Source organism: Panthera tigris, chromosome A3 (assembly GCF_018350195.1).
Source record: "Panthera tigris isolate Pti1 chromosome A3, P.tigris_Pti1_mat1.1, whole genome shotgun sequence".
NCBI classification, from domain to species: Eukaryota; Metazoa; Chordata; class Mammalia; order Carnivora; family Felidae; genus Panthera; species Panthera tigris.
In genome coordinates, this window is record NC_056662.1 from 12,991,132 (window position 1) to 13,010,130 (window position 18,999).

Below are 18,999 nucleotides of genomic sequence, written 5' to 3' on the forward strand. Positions count from 1 at the left end.
CACACGGGCTCCCGGATGCCGTCGGGAGGCTTCCTGAGGAGGCCTCGTGGCTGCGACACGGGAGGCCCCGCCGCGGGCAGCGCCCGTCCTCTGCTTCCCTCTGGCTGTGAGGCTGCAGGTGGGCGGCTGGGGGGGGGGGCGGTGGCCGCGGCACCTGCAGGGTCGGCGCCCGGGGCTCAGCTGCGGGCCAAGGCGGAGCTCCGCCGGGCCAGGTCCCTGCTCTGGCTCCGCCCAGAAGTTGGACTCATGAAGGAAAGGCGGCCCCTGCCTCCCGGGAACCCTCTGTCCACATCCAGGTAGGTCCCCTAAGGCCAAGGTCAACCAGGAGCGAAGGTCCGTTTGCCCAGAATGTGGGACACCAGCTCCTCAGGGGGGCCTCCCGGAAGGAAGAGGGGCTGGTGGACGGGCAGGGGCCGGGCCCCCACCCCTGCTCCCCAGGCCACAGTCCCCGGGAAGTCGTCCCCGTCCCTGCACACTCCTTCCCCGCTGGGAGAGGGGCCGAGAGCTGGCCTTCCTTCCCCGAGCTCTGGGAGGGCCTGCTGGGCTGACGCGCAGAGGATTTGAGTCCCGCACACAGTGGGGCCCCGGGTCTGGGCTGTTACCATGCGGGGAGTTCTTAACGCGAGAGGGGGTTTCTGGTGCCGACTTGAGGAAGTTACTCGCGTCCCCAAGGACGAAATATGCAGGAGAGCTGGGTCCTTAGGGGGATGTGGGCCCAGCATCCACCATCAAGCGACACCAACGTCTCAAAACCGTAAACAAGCGAAGCCGGGGACCGTCTGGTGGCCTGTCCACAGCCCCTCTGAACACACCTGGACTCTCGTTCCTCATCTGGGAGCCGAGAGGCCTCTGTCTCCTTTGTCCCCGTTCTCTCCGTCCCTCCTTCTCACCCCCTCTTCGTTCCTCTTTCTGCCTTTGCTCAAACTGCAGCCCAGAAGCGCCGCGAAGGCACGAGTCCTCTGAGAAGCAGAGCAGCCGGACGAAGGCAGAGCGTGTCCTCGATGATGCCGAGAGGCTGAAACCTTGACGTTTTCCTGCGGTCGAGTCGTCTCCCCGTTTCCAGGGGTGGTGCGTCCACAGGGCCGGCGTGGGGTGTTCTGGGCACACCCGCCGCCTAAGGACGCCCCTCCCCTGCCCGTGGTGGGGGGTCCGGGAGGATCGTGGCAGGTGATCGCCGGCCCCTCAGTTTCCTCCGTGAGTCTGGGGCCTGGCTCTGCCCCGGGCAGCACCCCCCTCCCGGCACCGGGCTCCATGCTGCCCCACGTCCAGATCGGGGTCGGTCCTGGGCTGGCGAGGTGCCCACCGCCTCCCGGCCCCCTCGGGCCTGAGGGAGGCGCCCCAGCTGCTCCGGAGGAAGAGCCACTCTGGCTTCCAGATCCGGGAGTTTTCGACGGCGCTGCACGAGACCCGGGTTCCCTTCCTCGGTCGGTGGGGCCGCCAAACGCCTGTCACTCAGGCCAGGGACCTGCCCACGTGTCATCCTGTGGGCCTCCCTCTTCTTCCGGCCCGCGTCCAGTCCACAAAACTCAAACTAGTCTCCAGTCTGTCTGCCCCTCTGTCCCCTGCCGTCACCCGCGTCCTCGCTTGGGTCACCACCGCAGCCGGACGGCTCCTCCTGCTGGCCTCCTGGCCCCATGCCCAGATCTAGGCTCTACACGCTCCCAGAGTGAGAGTGAACCCCGTGAGATCCACACGAGACACGTCCCCTTGAGTACATGTGTCGGTGGAGGAAGGGGACCCCACTTCCTGTTGCACCTGCAGAGCCCAGCACGACTCCTGTGGGTTCCGTGGAATCATCTCCGATTGCCTCCCCTCCCTCCCTGTCAGTGAACCGGCCTCCTGGCTCCCCCTGCAAACCCCAAGTCTCCCTGCCTCAGGGCCTTTGCACGTGCCGCCCCTGCTTCCCCAGACCTGCTGCTTCATGCCCTTCCAGTCTCTGCTCAAGTGTCACCTCCTCAGATAGTAGCTGTGACCACCTGCCCACGGAAGCTGTCTGCACCCTACATCCTGTCCCTATTTCCTGCACAGCTGTCTCCATCTGAGATTGATTATTCATCGCCTTTTGCACCCACAGGAATGGCAACCGCGTGAGAGCCGGAACCCCCTCTGTCTGTCTGTCTGCTGTTGGATTCCTGCTCTGAGGACAGATTCGGTTCTTGATCTGCATTCGTTGAGTCACTGAAGGACTGGGAAGAACAATAGAATGGAATCTTAAGAATTCTGAAATTGGAATCCTGGAACATTCGAGTCAGAAGGAGCCCTTGGAAATCGCTTAGTCAAACCCATTCCCTTTGCAATTTCGTGAACCGAGTCTCAGGAGGACAAGTGATTTGCTTCACATCTGAGGCCCCGGGGCTGCTGCTCGGTTAGAGGGACCCGCGTAGCCCGCTGTGCTGTGTGCACCGGCTGAGGGGAGGCTTTCGGGACTTCTCCTCCCCTGACACACGGCCGAGGACAGTAGGGACAGGTGGCACAAATAGGCCAGAGGACACATGACGAGAAGCAGTGGGTTCTGAGGAGACAGAGCTGGGGGGGGGGAGGGGTCGGGGGCCCAGAAAGGCTCCCCGAGCGCGAGCAGGTCGAATGGCCTGAGGGGCAGGTGAACCCCACATGTGAGGCTCTTCGGCAAGAACGCCGTGAGGCCCGTCCCTCCAGTCCCTCCGGACTGCCTGGCTCGGCCAGAATGGAAGTCAGACCATGTGCTCTGTCCTAGAAGCTTCTACTGGCTTCTGTATCCGTTTCCTAGGGCTGCCTTGACAAGTCGCCACAAACCGGGGGCTCCAAACCACAGAGAACGGTCTTCTCACAGTTTGGGGGGACAGAAGTCCGGAACCACGGGGTTGGCGGGGCTGGTGCCTCTGGCGGCTCCGAGGGGGCCCCTGCCCCTTGCCTCCAGCTCGGCCACGAGGACGAGGACTCAGACTCTCGTCCTCTGTGCATCTCGGGACCTAGAGCTGGCCTGCCCAGCGAGGGCGGATCTGAGCCCGAGCGTGTGTCCCTCAGACGGCCTGCGGGGCCCCTGAGGAGCACGAGGAGGAGGGGTGGGCAGGGTCCCCAGGGCCCGGCTCCCGCCTCACATCTGAAGGTCACATTGGGCTTCTGCTGACGGGTGGACAGTGAGACAGAGCGAACGAAACCAGCCAAGACGACCCCAAGGACTTGGTCTGAGCAGCTGGAGAACCGGGCACCTGGTGAGTCGGGGGAGGGGCGTCTCGGGAGGAGCCGGCAGGGCAGGGAGGGGCCGAGATGCAGGGAGACCAGGCTGGTGCTGAGCCGCCCGGCGGAACCTTCCGGAGAGGACGGGGCCTGAGCCCCCTCGCCCCGGGCTCAAGAGCTTCCTTCGTGGGAGCTGGAGGAAGACCACCTGCGTCGTCACGGAGCAGGTGAGGCCAGCCAGACCCTGCACTTGTGTCTCCCTCTGAGGGACAAAGGTCAGTGTCACAGCAGTCAGCTCTGATGCTGGCTCTGGGCCAAGACCCTTAATATTCCATGAGAACTCTGCACTGATGAAATTTTCATTAAAGAAACATTATCGCTTTCACTCTCCTTGTTATTCCGTGGCTCTGAGTGTCAGGCTAATTTGGGTTTGATTACCCCGGTGATCCGAAGATTGGAGCATTATTAAAAATTTAGATGAGCAATGATATGTCTGGACCTCCCTCTCCTCTCTCAGCCGGAGCACAAGGGCCTCTGCTAATGACTGCGGCGAACTGGGGCAGTCGTGGCAATTAGGGAGTCATCTGTAGTTGGAGGGAGCTTCGACCGCTCCGCCTCCCGCGGGAATTAGCTGCTCGCCTTGCAGGGCACGCGGATTTAATTGATGAAATGCATCAAAAGGAAACTCCAGTCCTGGACCCAGGTTTAGGACTGAGGGGCTGTCCGTTTGCCCGGGCAGCTCCCTTCCCCTTTCTGTGACTCACACGTGCCCCGCGTGGAGAGAGAGGAGGCTGGACCGGGGCAGATGCTGAGACACGGTGGCCTGTGGGCTGAAATCAGCTTCCGGAGGGAGTCCGTCCTGTGCACGGTCGTGTACGTTTGACGAGCGTTTTCCCAGACTTGAGATCTCCGCTGCTGCGCGTTTCGCGTCTGTTCCCTCGTCTCACTTTCCCACCCGTGACCTAGATACACCTCTTCCCACTTCACTGACGGGGAAACGCGGGCCAAGATGGGCTAGGCGACTTTCCCTGGGTCGCCTGCTTGGCAGGAGGACAGGCAGGATTGGAACCCAGGTGGTCTGACTTCCAGAGCCAATGCTCTAATATCTGTGCTAGAATTCCACGGTGGTTCGAATTAATTAGTCACCAAATTTAAAACATTTGTTAATTTTCTATAAAAATAGAACTTACACGTTACAAACTTGGAAGCTGTGTATCGGTGTCCCTGAAGTGTGCCCCTCTCTGGAATATCACTATTTTGTGCTTCCACGGGGCCCTCATTACTACCACCGTTTACCCTTTGTCTGTCAGGGGAGAGGGCAGCTTTCATAAAGAGAACTCCATCTTTCAGAAAGCCCGAGAGAAAAACTAGGAATCCGCCGGGTGGCCAGGGGACCCGTTTGAAAGCTCAGAGAGCACCTGAGGCTGCCAGCGCTTGTGGGGCCAACAGCTCGGACAGAAGGGAGGTGCACTGAGACCTGTCCAATGTCTCCACTTCTTTCCCTTTGAGGAGTTTGGAGAGGGGCCCAGGGTCACAGAAACTGAGGGCTTTTCAGCAAAGATGTTGATCCGAGGACATAAAAAAAGCAGAAGTGGGGGGCTACCAAGGGACCCAGGGCTTAAGGCCCAAGATCACAGAGAAAAATGAAAGTGGGTCTGATTTTCTGCAGAATTTTCCCTCTTGGAGCATAAGCTGATTCCTTATTAAAAATTTTTTTTTAATGTTTTATTTATTTTTGAGAGAGGGAAAGACATAGAGTTCAAGCAGGGGAGGGCAGAGAGAGAGAGAGAGACAGGCAGAGAGAGACACACACAGAATCTGAAGCAGGCTCTAGCTTCTGAGCTGTCAGCACAGAGCCTGACGTGGGGCTCAAACTTGTGAACCACAAGATCATGGCCCGAGGGAAGTCGGACGCTTAACTGACTGAGCCACCCAGGTGCCCCAAGTTTGCTGGTTCCTAAGAAGGACAGACAAGGGACTCAGAAGACAAGCAGAAAGTGAGCAGCTGAGAGTCTAAGAATCTATGCAAAATTTTCACCAACATCACAATGCTGTAATCATAGAACTTGGAGTTCAGTGATCACCAAATAGGTGAAGCCATGGCTTCATAAACTATGGTTTCTACTGAGTTCGTTGAAGGTGTTATTTTAGGAAGTAAGGATAAACCCAAATAAACCAGATCTCATAAAAATGAGAAGCGGTCTTGGGTGTGTAGGTGACTCAGTCGGTTGTGTGTCCAACTCTTGATCTCAGCTCAGGTCTTGATCTCAGGGTCATAAGTTTACGCCGAGGTTGGGCTCCATGCTGGGTGTGGAACTTACTCAAACAACAACACCCACAATGACAACAACAGCCACAAACAGAAAATCAATCTTGAATCATGGTATTCACTCACACACAAAAAAGGTAAATCAGAATTCTCTCAGGAAATATAACATTATCTCTAAACACTACAATATCTCGCACAAAATGCCTAGCCAGTATTCATAAAAATATTACTAGATATATTAGAAAGAGGTCCAAATAACCAAAATCAAGGGGGAAAAATGAAAAACAAAACAAAACAAAACAAAACAAAACAAAAAAAAAAAAAAAGGAAAAAACTTCATAGATGATTGGTTAATGAGACTATCAGAGATAAACTTAAATATCTATTAACGTATTTAATAAAGTGATGAACAGATCAAGAATTTTATTAGAGAAATGGAATCTTTAAAAAAATCACATGTACAGTTGCCAACTGGGAGATACCGTTACTGAAATGAAAAATATAATGGATTGATGTGAGAGTATATTGGACAAAGCAGATGATAGGATTTGTTGAAAATATCCATATTGAAGCATGGACACCAAAAAAGGATTGCAATTACACAGAAGAGGATTAAACCACTTGGAGAGTGGCAAAGAGGTCTAACATATGTATAACTTAAATCCTAAAGAGAGGAAAGAGAAAATCAGAAGTGCTATAGGAAGATACATAACTGGGGGCTCCCCAAAGTTGATGAGAGGTGGTAAGTCACAGACGCAAGAAACCCCAGCACACTGAACACAAAGAAACACACCCCTGAAAGGAAACAATGGTCAGGGGTGCCTGGGTGGCTCAGTTGGTTGAGCGTCCGACTTCGGCCTAGGTCATGATCTCACTTCATGGGTTCGAGCTCCGTGTCAGGCTGTGTGCTGACAGCTCAGAGCCTGGAGCTGTTTTGGATTCTGTGCCTCCCTCTCTCTCTGCCCCTCCTACTCCCGCTCTCTCTCTCTCTCTCTCTCTCTCAAAAATAAAAAAATAAACATTAAAAAAAGGAGAAAACAATGTCAATCTAGAAGTGCATTCCATTAAAATTATCTTTTGGAGGTGAGTACTAAATAAACGTTTCCACGTGAGCAAGAGCAGGTAATTCATTGTCAGATACATACCAAATGGAGTTCTGTAGACAGAAGGCAAAATTTTTCGAAATGAAAAATACGGGAAAAAAAAATGGGAAGCAATAGAAAGTGTAAATACATTGGGACATTTAAATTAACCACAAGTGCACAAAATAGCAATAATAATAATAATCAAGTGTGGAGGTTCATAGTATATGTAGAATTAAATTACTTGCCAAGGGTGTCACAATAGCAGAAGGAGGCTAAATGGTTTTAAAGAATTCGAAAGCCCTTCCATTGTCCAACTGGTGAAGTTGTAGGTTAAGGTAGATCCTACTTGGGGCGCCTGGGTGGCTCAGTTGGTTAAGCATCCAACTTCGGCTCAGGTCATGATCTCACAGTTCGTGAGTTCGAGCCCTGTGTTGGGCTCAACACAACCCAGAGCCCGGAGCTTGGCTTCAGATTCTGTGTCTCCCTCTCTCTCTGCCCCTCCCCCACTTGTGCTCTGCCTCTCTCTCTCAAAATAAATAACTATTAAAAAAATTGAAAAAAAAAGGTAGACCCTAGTAAGTTGAGGATATATGCTGTTATGTGTAGGATATCCACTAAAGAATAATAGAATAAGTAAGACTGACAACTTAATGTAAGCTTATAGTTTAGGATAATAAAAAGCCCTACTTGATTAATACAAAATAGGCAAGAAAGGAGAGGAAAAGTGAACTAAATAGAAAACCAATAATAGGAGGATAAGGTTAAATCACTGGAATAATTACATTAAAGGTAAACAGATTAAATTTAAAAAGAGAAGGACCAGTCTGATTTTTCATGCACAGAGAAACACAGATCTGTCTCTCACCTACTGCACATGTTTCAAAGGTAGATGTGCTTGTGACTCACTCGAGGAGCTCGCAGAAATGTGGGACTCCCCGGGCCCAAGTTCAATGTTCAGGGGCGGGATTTGAGAAGCTGCATTTATACTAAGCACAGACCTGTCTTCGAGGGAACGAGAGGGGCAGGAATGAGGATAAACTGAAAGCACACAGTTACTTTTCGTGGAGCTTAGAGATCAACGAGGGAATAATACAGGCACACAAATGAATGCAGGAAATCGCAGAAGTGTCTTCAGTGAGGGTCCTCTGCCCTCATGCAAACGACCCAGGGTCAGAGATCTCCCGTCATCTCAACCAGTCGGGTCTTGACAGCTGTGAGTGGGAGCCCGGGTGGGCAGGGATCCCCCCACGTACTTGTCTGCTTATTGATGGAGCTCAGCTCAAGCAAAGAAAGTTAAATCCGGGCTGGAGAAGGAGGCTGATGCTGTGTGGGGACACATGGCTCCATCTGGTTCAGGATGCCTGTCCCCCCCCGCCCCCCCCCCCCCCCCGCCAAGCCCTGCTGGAGACAGAACACCGAGGGGGAGGGGCTGTGGTTTCAAGGCCAAGAGCAGCTGGCAGGTTCACTGGCTCCTGGTGTCCCCAGGGGTCCCAGGCCTCAGCAAGTGAAGGTGAAATAGGGATTTGATCCCAGAGGAGGAGGGCTCACGCCGGCCCCGAGGTGCTGGGAAGCTCTTTCTGTGACTGAGCTTCCGGATCCACAAAGGTGGACCTGAAAGGGGTCCCCTGAGGCAGAGGCCATGCGGGTGGGGGGCGCAGGCCTGTCCTGCCTCCGGCTGCCCAGGGCACACGTCCGGGGCTGCGAGCGTCTCCTGGCGAGCTGACGTGGTTGGAGGGGCGGCTCCAGAGTCCTTGGCACCACGGCCGATGTCCTAGGACGGACCCAGGGAGGTGGTGGTGGCGGTGACTGGGGCCACGCTGATCTGCTCAACTCTACCAGGGGGGAAGAAGATTAGGATGCGGGCGACTTTGCCCTTGTGTCATTTTTGGAATTCTACAATTAATTTTTAATTATACAACTAGCAGATGGATGTGCTTTCTGGGCCCACATAGCGCTCAGAACAATTCATTTGAAAAGACCCAGCACTCAGAGACATCGTCACGAATTCACACAAATCTGGGAAGAAGAGAAAATCCTAGAAGCCTCCAGAGAGGAGTTGCTCTCAAATTCAGGATCAGGACTCAAGAAGCAACCCTGGGGCTGGAAGAGAGCAGCGGCTTCAAACCTCTTGGGAAATCTACTTCCGAGCGTAGAGCGTGAACCACGGCCACGTCACAGATCAAGGGCAAGGTCAGAATGAGCACGTTCACCTGCAAGATGGCAGAGACTCATCTCCTCCGTGCCCTTTCTCGGGAAGCCACGGGCAGAGGACATGCTGCACCAGCAAGGGGTGGGTCAGCAAAGCCACCCTGGGTCCCAGACAAGGAGGTGGGAGATCCTTCAGAGGCGGGGGAGGGGCAGAGTCTCCAGGACGAATCAGAGCACGGGGGGAACGGCAGGATCACTGCTTGGAAGCAGATCTCGAGAGCAGCCCAAGAAAACCATCAACAGGTCTCCTTACCTGGCGGTGTGAGCCTCCTGAGGGGCGGGTTATAGGCAGGGCTTGGATCATAGGGATGGGTTAGCGACAGCAATGGAGAAAACGTAGGAGGTGAGAGATCAATTGTTTCTAGGGGGAAAAAAATGTTGTACATGCCAGGTCATTAAAGTATACACTACACAGCTCTACCGTGAATGCTTTTTACCTGATTATGGCAGCGTGAACACGAACACGTTCCTTATGCACCATCGAGTCCTGATTTGACTCTGCCAGGGTGATGGGGGAGGGTGAAGGTATGAGCCTGGCTAGTCTGTGACCTAAATCCTCATGGTTTATCGTAGGTGAGCAACAGGCAATGTTTAACATTTTTTTAATGTTTATTGTTGAGAGAGAGAGAGAAAGAGACAGAGCATGAGCAGGGAAGGGGCAGAGAGAGAGGGAGGCACAGAATCCGAAGCAGGCTCCAGGCTCCGAGCTGTCAGCGTAGAGCCCGACGCGGGGCTCAAACTCACGGACCGTGAGATCGTGACCTGAGTGGAACTCAGATGCTTAACCGACTGAGCCACCCAGACACCCCCAGGCAAGGTTTAAAATAGAGAAACAAGTAACAGCATAAACATGTCAGTTAGAAATACTGAGGAACATGGGAGGAGAAACAGCTAAAGAGTAGAAGTGGTGATTCCTGGAAAGCAGCCATCAATGGGGGCAAGAGAGGTCTGGAGTCTGCAGTTTTCCCTTACGAGTCTGGGAGACGCGTTCTTTCTTCTCCAGTCTGTTTTCTCCCCATTGTTCAGAACAAGAAATCTCTATAGTTTTATCTTCCGTTTCACCAGTTCTTGCCTCCTTCCCTTGCCTTCTGCAACTGAACCCAGCTATTCAGCGTTTCAAAGTTTTGGTTATTGCATTTTCTTCAGTCCTCAACTTTCCGCTTGGTTCCTCTCTATATTGTTGTGGATGCTTTGCCGCGTCTTTGCTGAGACTTTATTTTCATTTGTTTCTGGTGGGTTTGTAATTGCTCACTGGAGCATTCTTACAACGGCTGCTTTAAAATAATACGCGATCATCCCGACATCTGTGCTGTCTTGATGTTAGCATCTGTTGCCTTTCCCCATTCTAGTTAAGACCTTCCAGATTCTTGGCAAGAGGAGCGGTTTCCAGCGGAATCCCTGACTGTTGGGTGTTAGGCTGGGAGACCCTGGATCTTGGCCTCTCCATATCACACCGGTCACAATGACTCACGATTGCCAGGTTGGGATGGAAACAATGGTTCCCCTCTTGGCCTCCGTTGACATCCTGGGGCAGGGGGTGCCTCGTTTCTGCTCAGCGGAGAGGGTTTTGGCTTCTCATGAAGTTTTTGCTCGTAGCACTCTGGCTTGGGGGTGCACGCATATCTCATTAGGGGCCTCCACTGTGTCGGGGCGCGGGGGTGGGGTGGGGGGAGTGGGGGCTTGTTACCCCAAGCAAGTCTGGAAGTCTAGGCTCACTACTCTGCCTTCTCTGACCCCACCCAAGGGGGGGTTGGGGGCTTCCTATTACTGGGTGCGGGTGGAAGTTCAGGTTCCTTGCTTGATCTTTGCGGGCATGGGTGGGGGTGGGGCTGAGGTTTTTCCATGTGTTTGCCTGGAGTGGGGCGGCTCTCGTCTGGAAGTTTTTCTGTCTTGCTAGGCTGCCCCATGTCTGGTTCTTTAGCTGGAGAAAGCGGGCTTTTCTTGAGATCTCGGATCACCAGCTTCTCCAGCACCTTCTCCGGGGTCCACGAGGGAGCAAACCATCACGTTATTCCTCACAGCCCGAGGTTCCTAGCTGCTCTGTCTTCTTCTCTCTACCTTTCAGAGTCTTAGACTGTTTTCTGCACAATTTCCAGGGGTTCTGGCTGCACTTAGGGGGACGACCAGGGAAAAGTGTTTCCGCTGGTTTTTTCCCTTCTTGCGCCTCGCCGTTGGCAATAATCGCGTGTCTTTCGTGGCTTCAGCTTTTCAGGAAGGATTCGTGCGCGGCACTATCTTCTTTCTGGTCACCCGGGCCCTGGGTTCCAGGAATTCTACTTCCTTATTTTCTCATTATCCTTAGGGCTGCCAGTGGCTTTCTTCCACTGTGGTTTGGGTCACTTTGCACTGCTCGGCCTCCATTTCTTCTCCCTCCTAAGTAACCGATTCTATTTGTTTTTCAGATTAGGATGGTTTCATTTTTCTGCCTGGATCCTGATTTACACAAAAGGTATGAGCATTCATATTTTACTTTGCTAGTTATTGCCAAGTCCCCCCCCCCCCCCCCCCCCCGGCAAAATGTCTGTCCCTGTTCAGTTAGACTGAGAGGGGTATCTGCTTATCCTCAGGCCTGCAAATGTTGCCTGGCCGATCTGATCGGCGAGAAAAAGGATATTTAATTGTCATTTTCATTTTCCTAATTAAAGATCAAATTCTCATCTTTTCATGTTTGTTGCCTACTTGCATTTCTCTTCAGTAAACCGTCCATTCATATCTGCTATCAATTTTCTTATTGAATTACTTTTTGTATTTTTCCTATTGCTTTATAGGAGCATGTTAAATTAATCCTTTGTTATGTATAAGCCAGCCATCTCCTCCTCGTCCTTGTTTATGCGATCCTTTGTTGTGCAGAAGCTATAAATTTGGATCTATTCAATTGTGAGAGAAACCCAACCCTAACAAAAGTAGCAAATCAACTGTATTGGATCATGTAACTGAACAACTCAGAGACAGGGCTTCAGGTGCCGGCGGATCCGGCAGCTCAAACAGGGGCCTGAAGATACTGTTTCGGCTTTGCTTTTTTTCATAATAGTGTCATTCCCGGCCTCAATAGCGTAGCAACGTGGCTCATCGTAGCTTCATTTATAAGAATGATTATAAGAATAAGAATGATTTATAAGAATTCATTTATAAGAATGAATGTAAATAACACAATCACGTTTAAAAGTGACTTAAATACAGTTATTTTTTCTTTTCTGAATGTAGTTGGCTCTGAGATTGATTCAGTAACTGAATTACATTCAGTAAAACGTAAGGGCTCAGGGTAACCTTTTTTTTTTTTGTCGTGAAAAAATGGCTACCATATTTCTAAGCACTGTGTACTGAAACAACAGCGTGCAATGAAGTAGGCAAGGAAGCGTCTTGTCTGGCACATCTCTCCGCGTCCTCAAATCTTTCCCAGGACCACCCCTTCCCTGCCCACGCCCCCCAACAGGTGTTTCCTCAGATTCCATTGGCTAGAGCTGGTCACGTGCCCAAGATTCGCTGCAAAGGACGATGGGAGAGCAAGTAACTGGCCCTTTCTAATCTGGCGGCTGTCCTGTGTTGGCAGGAATTAAGGGCTGGGGGAGCAGTGGGGTTGACATCCAGCGGCACCTGCCCCCAAGGGCATCTCTCTCTCAGTCACTCCTGCTCCAGAGATGGGCTTCACTCTGCTCGGACCAACTTTGGTCCCATGAATCACTTCCGGGTCTGAGGGATTCGCCAGCTGATTGGCCAGGCCAGGTCACACGCTCCACCCGTAGCCCCAGACAGGGAGCTCATCTTGAACCCTGTAAGTAGAGAGGGGGAGAGTGACTGTTTATCGGGGCATGGTTACCGGAAGATGGTGGGGGAGGGCAAACGTGTGCTGAAAACTCAAAACAGGAGGTTTATACTAAAGAAGCCGCCTGAACACGTAATAATCCTTATTGGTGGGAATGTCTGTTCTTGCGGTGAAATTTCTGGCTAAACAGACGTGAGTTTTCTTGCCATTCTCTCAAACCTGGAGCAGCTCGTGGTGAAAGAGACTTGTTAAGGAGCTGTTTCTCTCTTTGTCTCTTTGCCCATGCCTCCCCATCCCCCAGCCAGGCCTGTAATCTTCCCTACTGCTCTCCCCCCTTGGAAATTAATTATCTTTTAAGTGGGAATTCAGGGAGTCCTTGCCTCCAGGTCGTATTGGCCAAGCTGAGTGCCCCGTAAACAGCACAGGTATCTTTAAAAACTTGCTTTCTAGCTTTGGGAGGTGCGGGTGTCATTGCAAAGGTTCGTGATGATTTATGAAGTTTCTGTTCAAATTTCCATTTCTGCCATCCTGAATGAAAGCCAGCCAAGCTCGCCTTAACTCTCCCCATGTACCCATTACCAGCTTGTGCAGAATCTGAGCTGCACAAAGGCTCAAAATTACTATGTTCTAGCATAGACTCAGCCCAGAAGCAATTTGAATGTCCGTGGCTTTAAAATGGCTTGGCAGTCAGTCTACAACATGTCCTGTGGCCCTAAAGGGGCCTGCATACGTTAGTGGTGATTAATTGATTTGCTGATGGAGCTAGGAAACCTTTGTGACCAAATTGAGAGAACAGCTTGGACCTGAGCGATCAAACCGGCCATTAAGAATCCTGCCCAGTCCCCAGGCCTGCCGCTCCTCAGGGTTCTTGGGGAGAAAAATGAAAGGGAAGGAGGTTTAGCTGAAAATGCAGGGGACGTGCAATCAGGCTGGACAAAGGTTGGCGAGGTTGGGGACTGTTCATTGCACCGGTTGTCTGTGACTTCCCCTAACCCCCTCCTGGGTTAAATACAGGGGAGCAAACTGCAAAGTGGCCTTGGGGCTCAGAGACCAGGAGACAGGCGAGGTGCCTGTCCTGCCATCTCCTGCCGCCACAGATGTAAGGGCGACAGAGACGTGTGTGGTTGGGGCAAATACGGAGGAAAGACCCTCTGAGTTCCTCTCTTCTCGGGGAGACGTCTGGTGTCTCTGAGTTCCTTCAGGCCGGGTCTGAGAAGTCCCCGTCCCCAGGCCAGCCACTCACTGCGACTGTCTCATTCCACAGCAGTGTCACGGGGAGAGTGGATGGCAATTATCGGAGCTTTGTATTAAACGTGGAGTGATGGTTTAATAAGTGGTATTGTGTATTTAACCGCAGGCATTTTGGGTGTTTTAGATGAAATTTTATGTAGCAGAGAGTTCACCTTTACTCTTAAAAGTGACAGCCCAATTTTGTGGAATGCATCCTTTGTTTAAAAATCTGCATTTGAGAAACACCACATATACCAGAGAGAGGTGAAGATGTTCATAGAGGCGCTGTTTGCTTTACGGAAAACGTCAGGACACACGCCATTTTCCTATTGCTGCCCTAACAACTTACCGCGAACGTGGTGACTTAAAACACAAACTTATTCTCCTCTGTGCAGGTCAGGAGTGTAAGATGGGTTGGGAGGGCTGCTGGAGGGGAGAATCCGTTTCCCTCCCTTTTCTGGCTTCCGGAAGCCACTTGGGCTCCTTGGCTCACGGCCCATCCGCCATGTTCGTGCCCAGCAGCGAGCATCTTCCCATCTCTCTCCGTTTCTGAGGTCACATGACCTCCTCCTGGCTCTGAGTCTCCCGCCCTCTTCTAAGGACCTTCGTGATGACCCTGGGCCCACCTGAGTGGTCCAGGTTAGTCCTCCGGTCTCAAGACCTTTAAGTTGATCACATGTACAAAGTCCCTTTACCATGTAAGGTAGCATATTCACAGATTCTGGGGATTAGGATGTGGACGGCTTTGGGGGGCTGTTACTCAGTTGACCACAGGAGAATCTGCATCAAAGACAGACAAGATGCTTCCCCAACAACAAACAGCTCCCAAATCCCACGGCTTAACTAGGCAGAAAAGCTTCCCATCAGTGACGTTCCACTCCTTCACCCTGGGAAGAGGTCAGCTGGGGCCCCCGCCAAGGGCCACACAGCTGGGGTGGAGGCAGCTGGACTTCAGCCCGAGTCCTGGGCCCGACTCCACGGCCGTGACTTTCCCCAAACACGCAGGCCTCCCGCTCCCCCGCCCCCGTGTTATTCCGTCACTCTAAAAAAATAAATAACAGGCTCCGGCTGAGCTAGTTGGACGCCCTCCGCTCTATTTACTTTCCAGCATCTGCTTCATAAACCGTTGGACGTCCGTGTTCATTTTCCTTATTGCTGTTAACCTCGCCTTCCAATTATGCAGAATGTTCAGGCGCAGCGGCCCCCCTATTCCAGGGGCCCCGTCTCTGGCTGACATTTGCTGCTGTGTATCTTGGCCTTGACCGACAAAGGCGGCGACTTGTCACGTTGGTCCCATTTTCTTCAAAGTGCAAACGACTCCATGACCAGACGGGTGTCTGGGGGGCCCCGGGGCTCCGGGGGCTGCCGAGCAGGTAAAGAAACACTTCTACAAAAAATGCCAAGGCCGATGAAACCGTGTTTATTTGGTTTCTTCAAAAAACATGAAGGTCGGGAGGGACTAGAGAAAAAGGTTGCCACTGTGTGGTTTCGGCTTTTTCTTTCTATGGACAATTTCAAGTTCATGTGGCCCATTTCACTTGGCATTTGAGGCTCCCGTGAATGCTCTGTGTTGCCGGGTTTCCCAATTAAACCCCGAATCATTCATTCATTCAAGACGTAGTGGTGATGTGTCTGTTATGTTCCAGGCACTGTTCTAGGCTCGATGTATAAAGCGGAAGATCGGTAGAAGTCTTGACATTAGGGAGCTCACCTTCTGGTCAAGGGCAATCGATAAAAAGATGACATTATCTGGAACAAGTGAGGCCGGTGTTAGGAAGGAAAGTGTGGCAGGGAATGGTGGGTTTGGGGTCCTCAGAGGACGCTGACATGGAACAGAGACCTGAAAGCCAAGAGGGAGAGAGAGACAGGCCAACATCTGGAGAGAGAGTGTATTCCAGGCAGTGGGGACAGCAAGTGCAAAGGGCCTGGGGCAGGAGCATGTCTGGCAAGTTTGAGCAGCAGAGCGTGACCAGTGTGGCCGCAGCAGAGGGAAGGAGGGAGACAGGTGTCCAGAAAAGGCCAGAAAGGTGAGGAGACCGGACCACCCTGGGCCTCCTTGGCCAATGTGAGGCTCTGGATCCTCACATTTTATCTGAATGAAGTGGGGGAGATTTTAAGGGTGATCTGACTCATACTTTAAAGGACGATTCTGGCCATTTTGTTAAGAATAGACTGGAGCAGGGGGCACATGCAGACGCAAGAGACCCGTGTGGAGAGCGTCTTAATAGCAGCTTGAAACAAGGTGGTAGCAGTGGAAGGGCAATATTTTTTTTTAAGGTGGAACCAATAGTTTCTATAAAATAGACTGGACGTGGGGCGCCCGGGTGGCCCAGTCGGTTAAGCGTCTGACTTCAACCCAGGTCACGATCCCACGCTTCGTGGGTTCGAGCCCCGCGTCGGGCTCTGTGCTGACGGCTCGGAGCCTGGAGCCTGCTTTGGACTCTGTCTCCCTCTCTCTGCCCCTCCCCCACTGAGCACTCCTCTCTCTCTCTCTCTCTCTCTCTCTGTCTGTCAAACATAAATAAGACATTTTTTAAAAATTAAAAAAAACAACATGAAAAAGAATATGAGATCTCCTTTGACCTCATCTGAATGTTTTCAGCTATTGGATCTTGGAGAAACAAGCAAACAAACAGGAGAATCGGCGACAGTGACTTGGAAAAAGGACACAAAGAGGCCAGGAACTGGCTTTCTAAGAGACTTCAACTTGAATTAGATGTGAGACACATGAGTGGCATCAGGCTGTTATGCAGCAGAAAGAATTGCAGTGTCAGGCAGAGTGACAAAGGTGCGGAAATCGAGCAGAAACACGTGTTCTGCACATATTAGCTGTGAGGTATGCGCTTTCTCTTGTCGACGTGCTCGGTATGAAATCCAATATTATCCCAGGGAAGGGAGACAAGGCCACTAAGTGTCAGATGGCGAGGCGTATGACACTTCGTCAAGTCCCCTCGTAACTTGACACACAGCTTGTGCCGCTCGGGAAGGCGAGGGAAATCGTACCTCCGTTCTCCCTCACGTGGCGACTTTGGGAAGAGATGCCGGCACCGGGGTCCTGCCCACGGTGTGTGTGGCCGCTCAGTCCCCAGCACGATGCTCCGTGTCTCTTCCCCAAACAGAAACAAAAATACAAAAACAGAAACAGAGACAAAACTGCTACAATGAACAAGACCAGGAAGGCAAGCGGGACTCCGGCCCCCCCAGGTCCCCACCCCGAGGTGGCCCCAGCGGGGGGACTGGGTCACACATGCCACCCTCTGTCCTTGCTGCCTCGGGAACGTCGTGCGGCTCAGGTCCAGCAGGACCGGGACCCTTCCGTCCGCCCCAAGTGTGACCAGTGACACCAGGTGGGGCTGCTTGGCGTGTGACCGCCTAGGTGTCTTTTTAATCTCGATGGTTTGGGTCATAACGAATTGGGTTGAAATGCCATTTCTCATGTACCCGATGGGCAAAAATCCGAAAAGCTGACGGTATTTCCATGTTGATGGAGCCAGGAAAACAGTGTGGAAACAGGCATCCCCAGCACGGCTGGTGGGGGTGAAACCACGCTACCCCCTTGGAGGACGTTCTGGCAATACCTAAAAAACACTGAGAAATGCACGTACTTTTTGAGCCAGCAAATCCCACTCCTGGGAATCTCTGCTGCAGGAATTTGTGTACAAATACGTCTGATCAAGGTCACACGTGCACATCACAATGCTGTTTGTGAGGACCAAAAAAATGCAACGACTCTGCGTGTCTCTATGGGACACCAGACCCCAAAACATAAACGAGCAAGGACCGTGAAACCTCTCCACACTGAAATATTATGGAATGGTTCAGACAAAGGTGTGGGATTATGGGGTAACTATTGCCAAATGTACGCGCCATCTCGTAAGTGATAAAAAAGCAGGACGACCGGCAGCATGAACAGAAGGGCACTCCTGTGTGTGAAGGGCGCCGATGTGAGGTTGTGTGTGCTCATATTTCTGTGTCTGCAAGAAAAAGCCCTGAAGGATCTATTGAAAATCAAGAACGTGGATTTGTGTGGGGGGAGCAGCGTTCTCCTAATGGAAGCGAGCCCGTTAAATGCACATCCTTCTGTTGTTTTGAGGTTTAAGTCGTCCGCAGGCACGGTCTAAAAACAACTTAGGAAGATGGTTTATGAACAGGCCCTTGCTGTTTTGTAGTCAAGGGTAGTGTTCGGACCCAAAACGTAGCAGGGGTCAGTAGAGAGCAGGGCAGGGGGTCCCCCTTGCGTGTCTGTAAATCAGGAAGCGAAGGATGACCCAGCTCGCCCGAACCTCCAAGTGGTGCCCACTGCTGACCCGCCCTGGGATCAGTTGGGAATGAATCGCAGCGGGCACCGGGTTTCACTCTGTCCAGGCAATAATTCCCTGGAATTATACTTCATTGAAGGCTCTGAGGAGGCAAATCACGTGGGTGTTTCAATTACAGAAGGGAGGTCACCGGTCACAGCTGGGTGACCCACCCCGCATCGGGAGCAGGTTCTGGTCCGATGGAGGTGGGTGTGGTGGAGGGGGGCGCTGAACTTCCTGTTCCGTCCTCATGGTCTCCTTGACCCACAGTTGGGAGGTCTCCACCTCTAAGGCTCCGGGGCTGAAACTCTAATCGTAGACAGACAGGAAGTAGCTCAAATATGAAGCCACAGATGGCCTGCCATTTTTACCTGAAGTGCTGGAATTTTCCAGAAAATGCCGGAGGAAGGGAAGAGGTCAAGTCGGCTGGCTCAGCCATTCATCATCTTTGGGTGTGACTGAACAGAGGCAAGCCCCGAAAATGTGAGCACCCTTCAAAGGGGCAGGGGAGCAGGAGGGCTTTACCTGCAGCCCTCCCCCCACCCCCCCACTCTTGCGCTGCAATTGTGGTTTTAGGTATTTGTGTCTCTTCCTACGACAGTGAGCGCCCGGAGGAGGGCATGTCCCAGTGCCTTGCTCCTCCGGGAACCCCACGTGTCAGGTGCTGGGTACTGGGGGCAGGCAGATGTCCGGGTGTGTTCAGGGACATCTGGTGTGTGTCTGTCGGCCCCCTTCACTGTTCCCAGTAGCCTCTTTCACTGTCCAGAGTGACCCAGTTTAAGCAACGACTTATTTTGCCAACCTGCCAGTAAGTCACAGAACTGCCCCCCTTCCCCCCCCCCCCCCCCCGGGGTAACCCAAGCAGAGGAAATTATTGCGAGGATCTGGAGTGGCTCTATCAAGAAGGAGATTTGTCGTCTCACACAACTGGGAAGTCAGTCAAGAGCTGGCCCGGGACAGCCCTGATTCATGCCTGCTAATTAACCCTTG

The 18,999-nt window shown here is 52.3% G+C and overlaps 2 long non-coding RNA genes across 2 annotated transcripts in view; both read left to right on the forward strand.

Annotated features, from left to right (window-relative positions):
* The first annotated feature begins 149 nt into the window (after positions 1-149).
* Positions 150-2,515, forward strand: LOC122236954. Its single transcript, XR_006215134.1, has 3 exons — positions 150-296; positions 931-1,068; positions 2,075-2,515. It is a non-coding gene; the product is annotated as an uncharacterized LOC122236954 (long non-coding RNA).
* Positions 2,516-12,231: 9,716 nt separating this feature from the next.
* Positions 12,232-18,999, forward strand: part of LOC122237171 — a 31,253-nt gene continuing 24,485 nt past the window's right edge. Inside the window, exon 1 of the long non-coding RNA XR_006215392.1 lies at positions 12,232-12,490. This is a non-coding gene — a long non-coding RNA (uncharacterized LOC122237171). The remainder of the gene's footprint in view (positions 12,491-18,999) is intronic.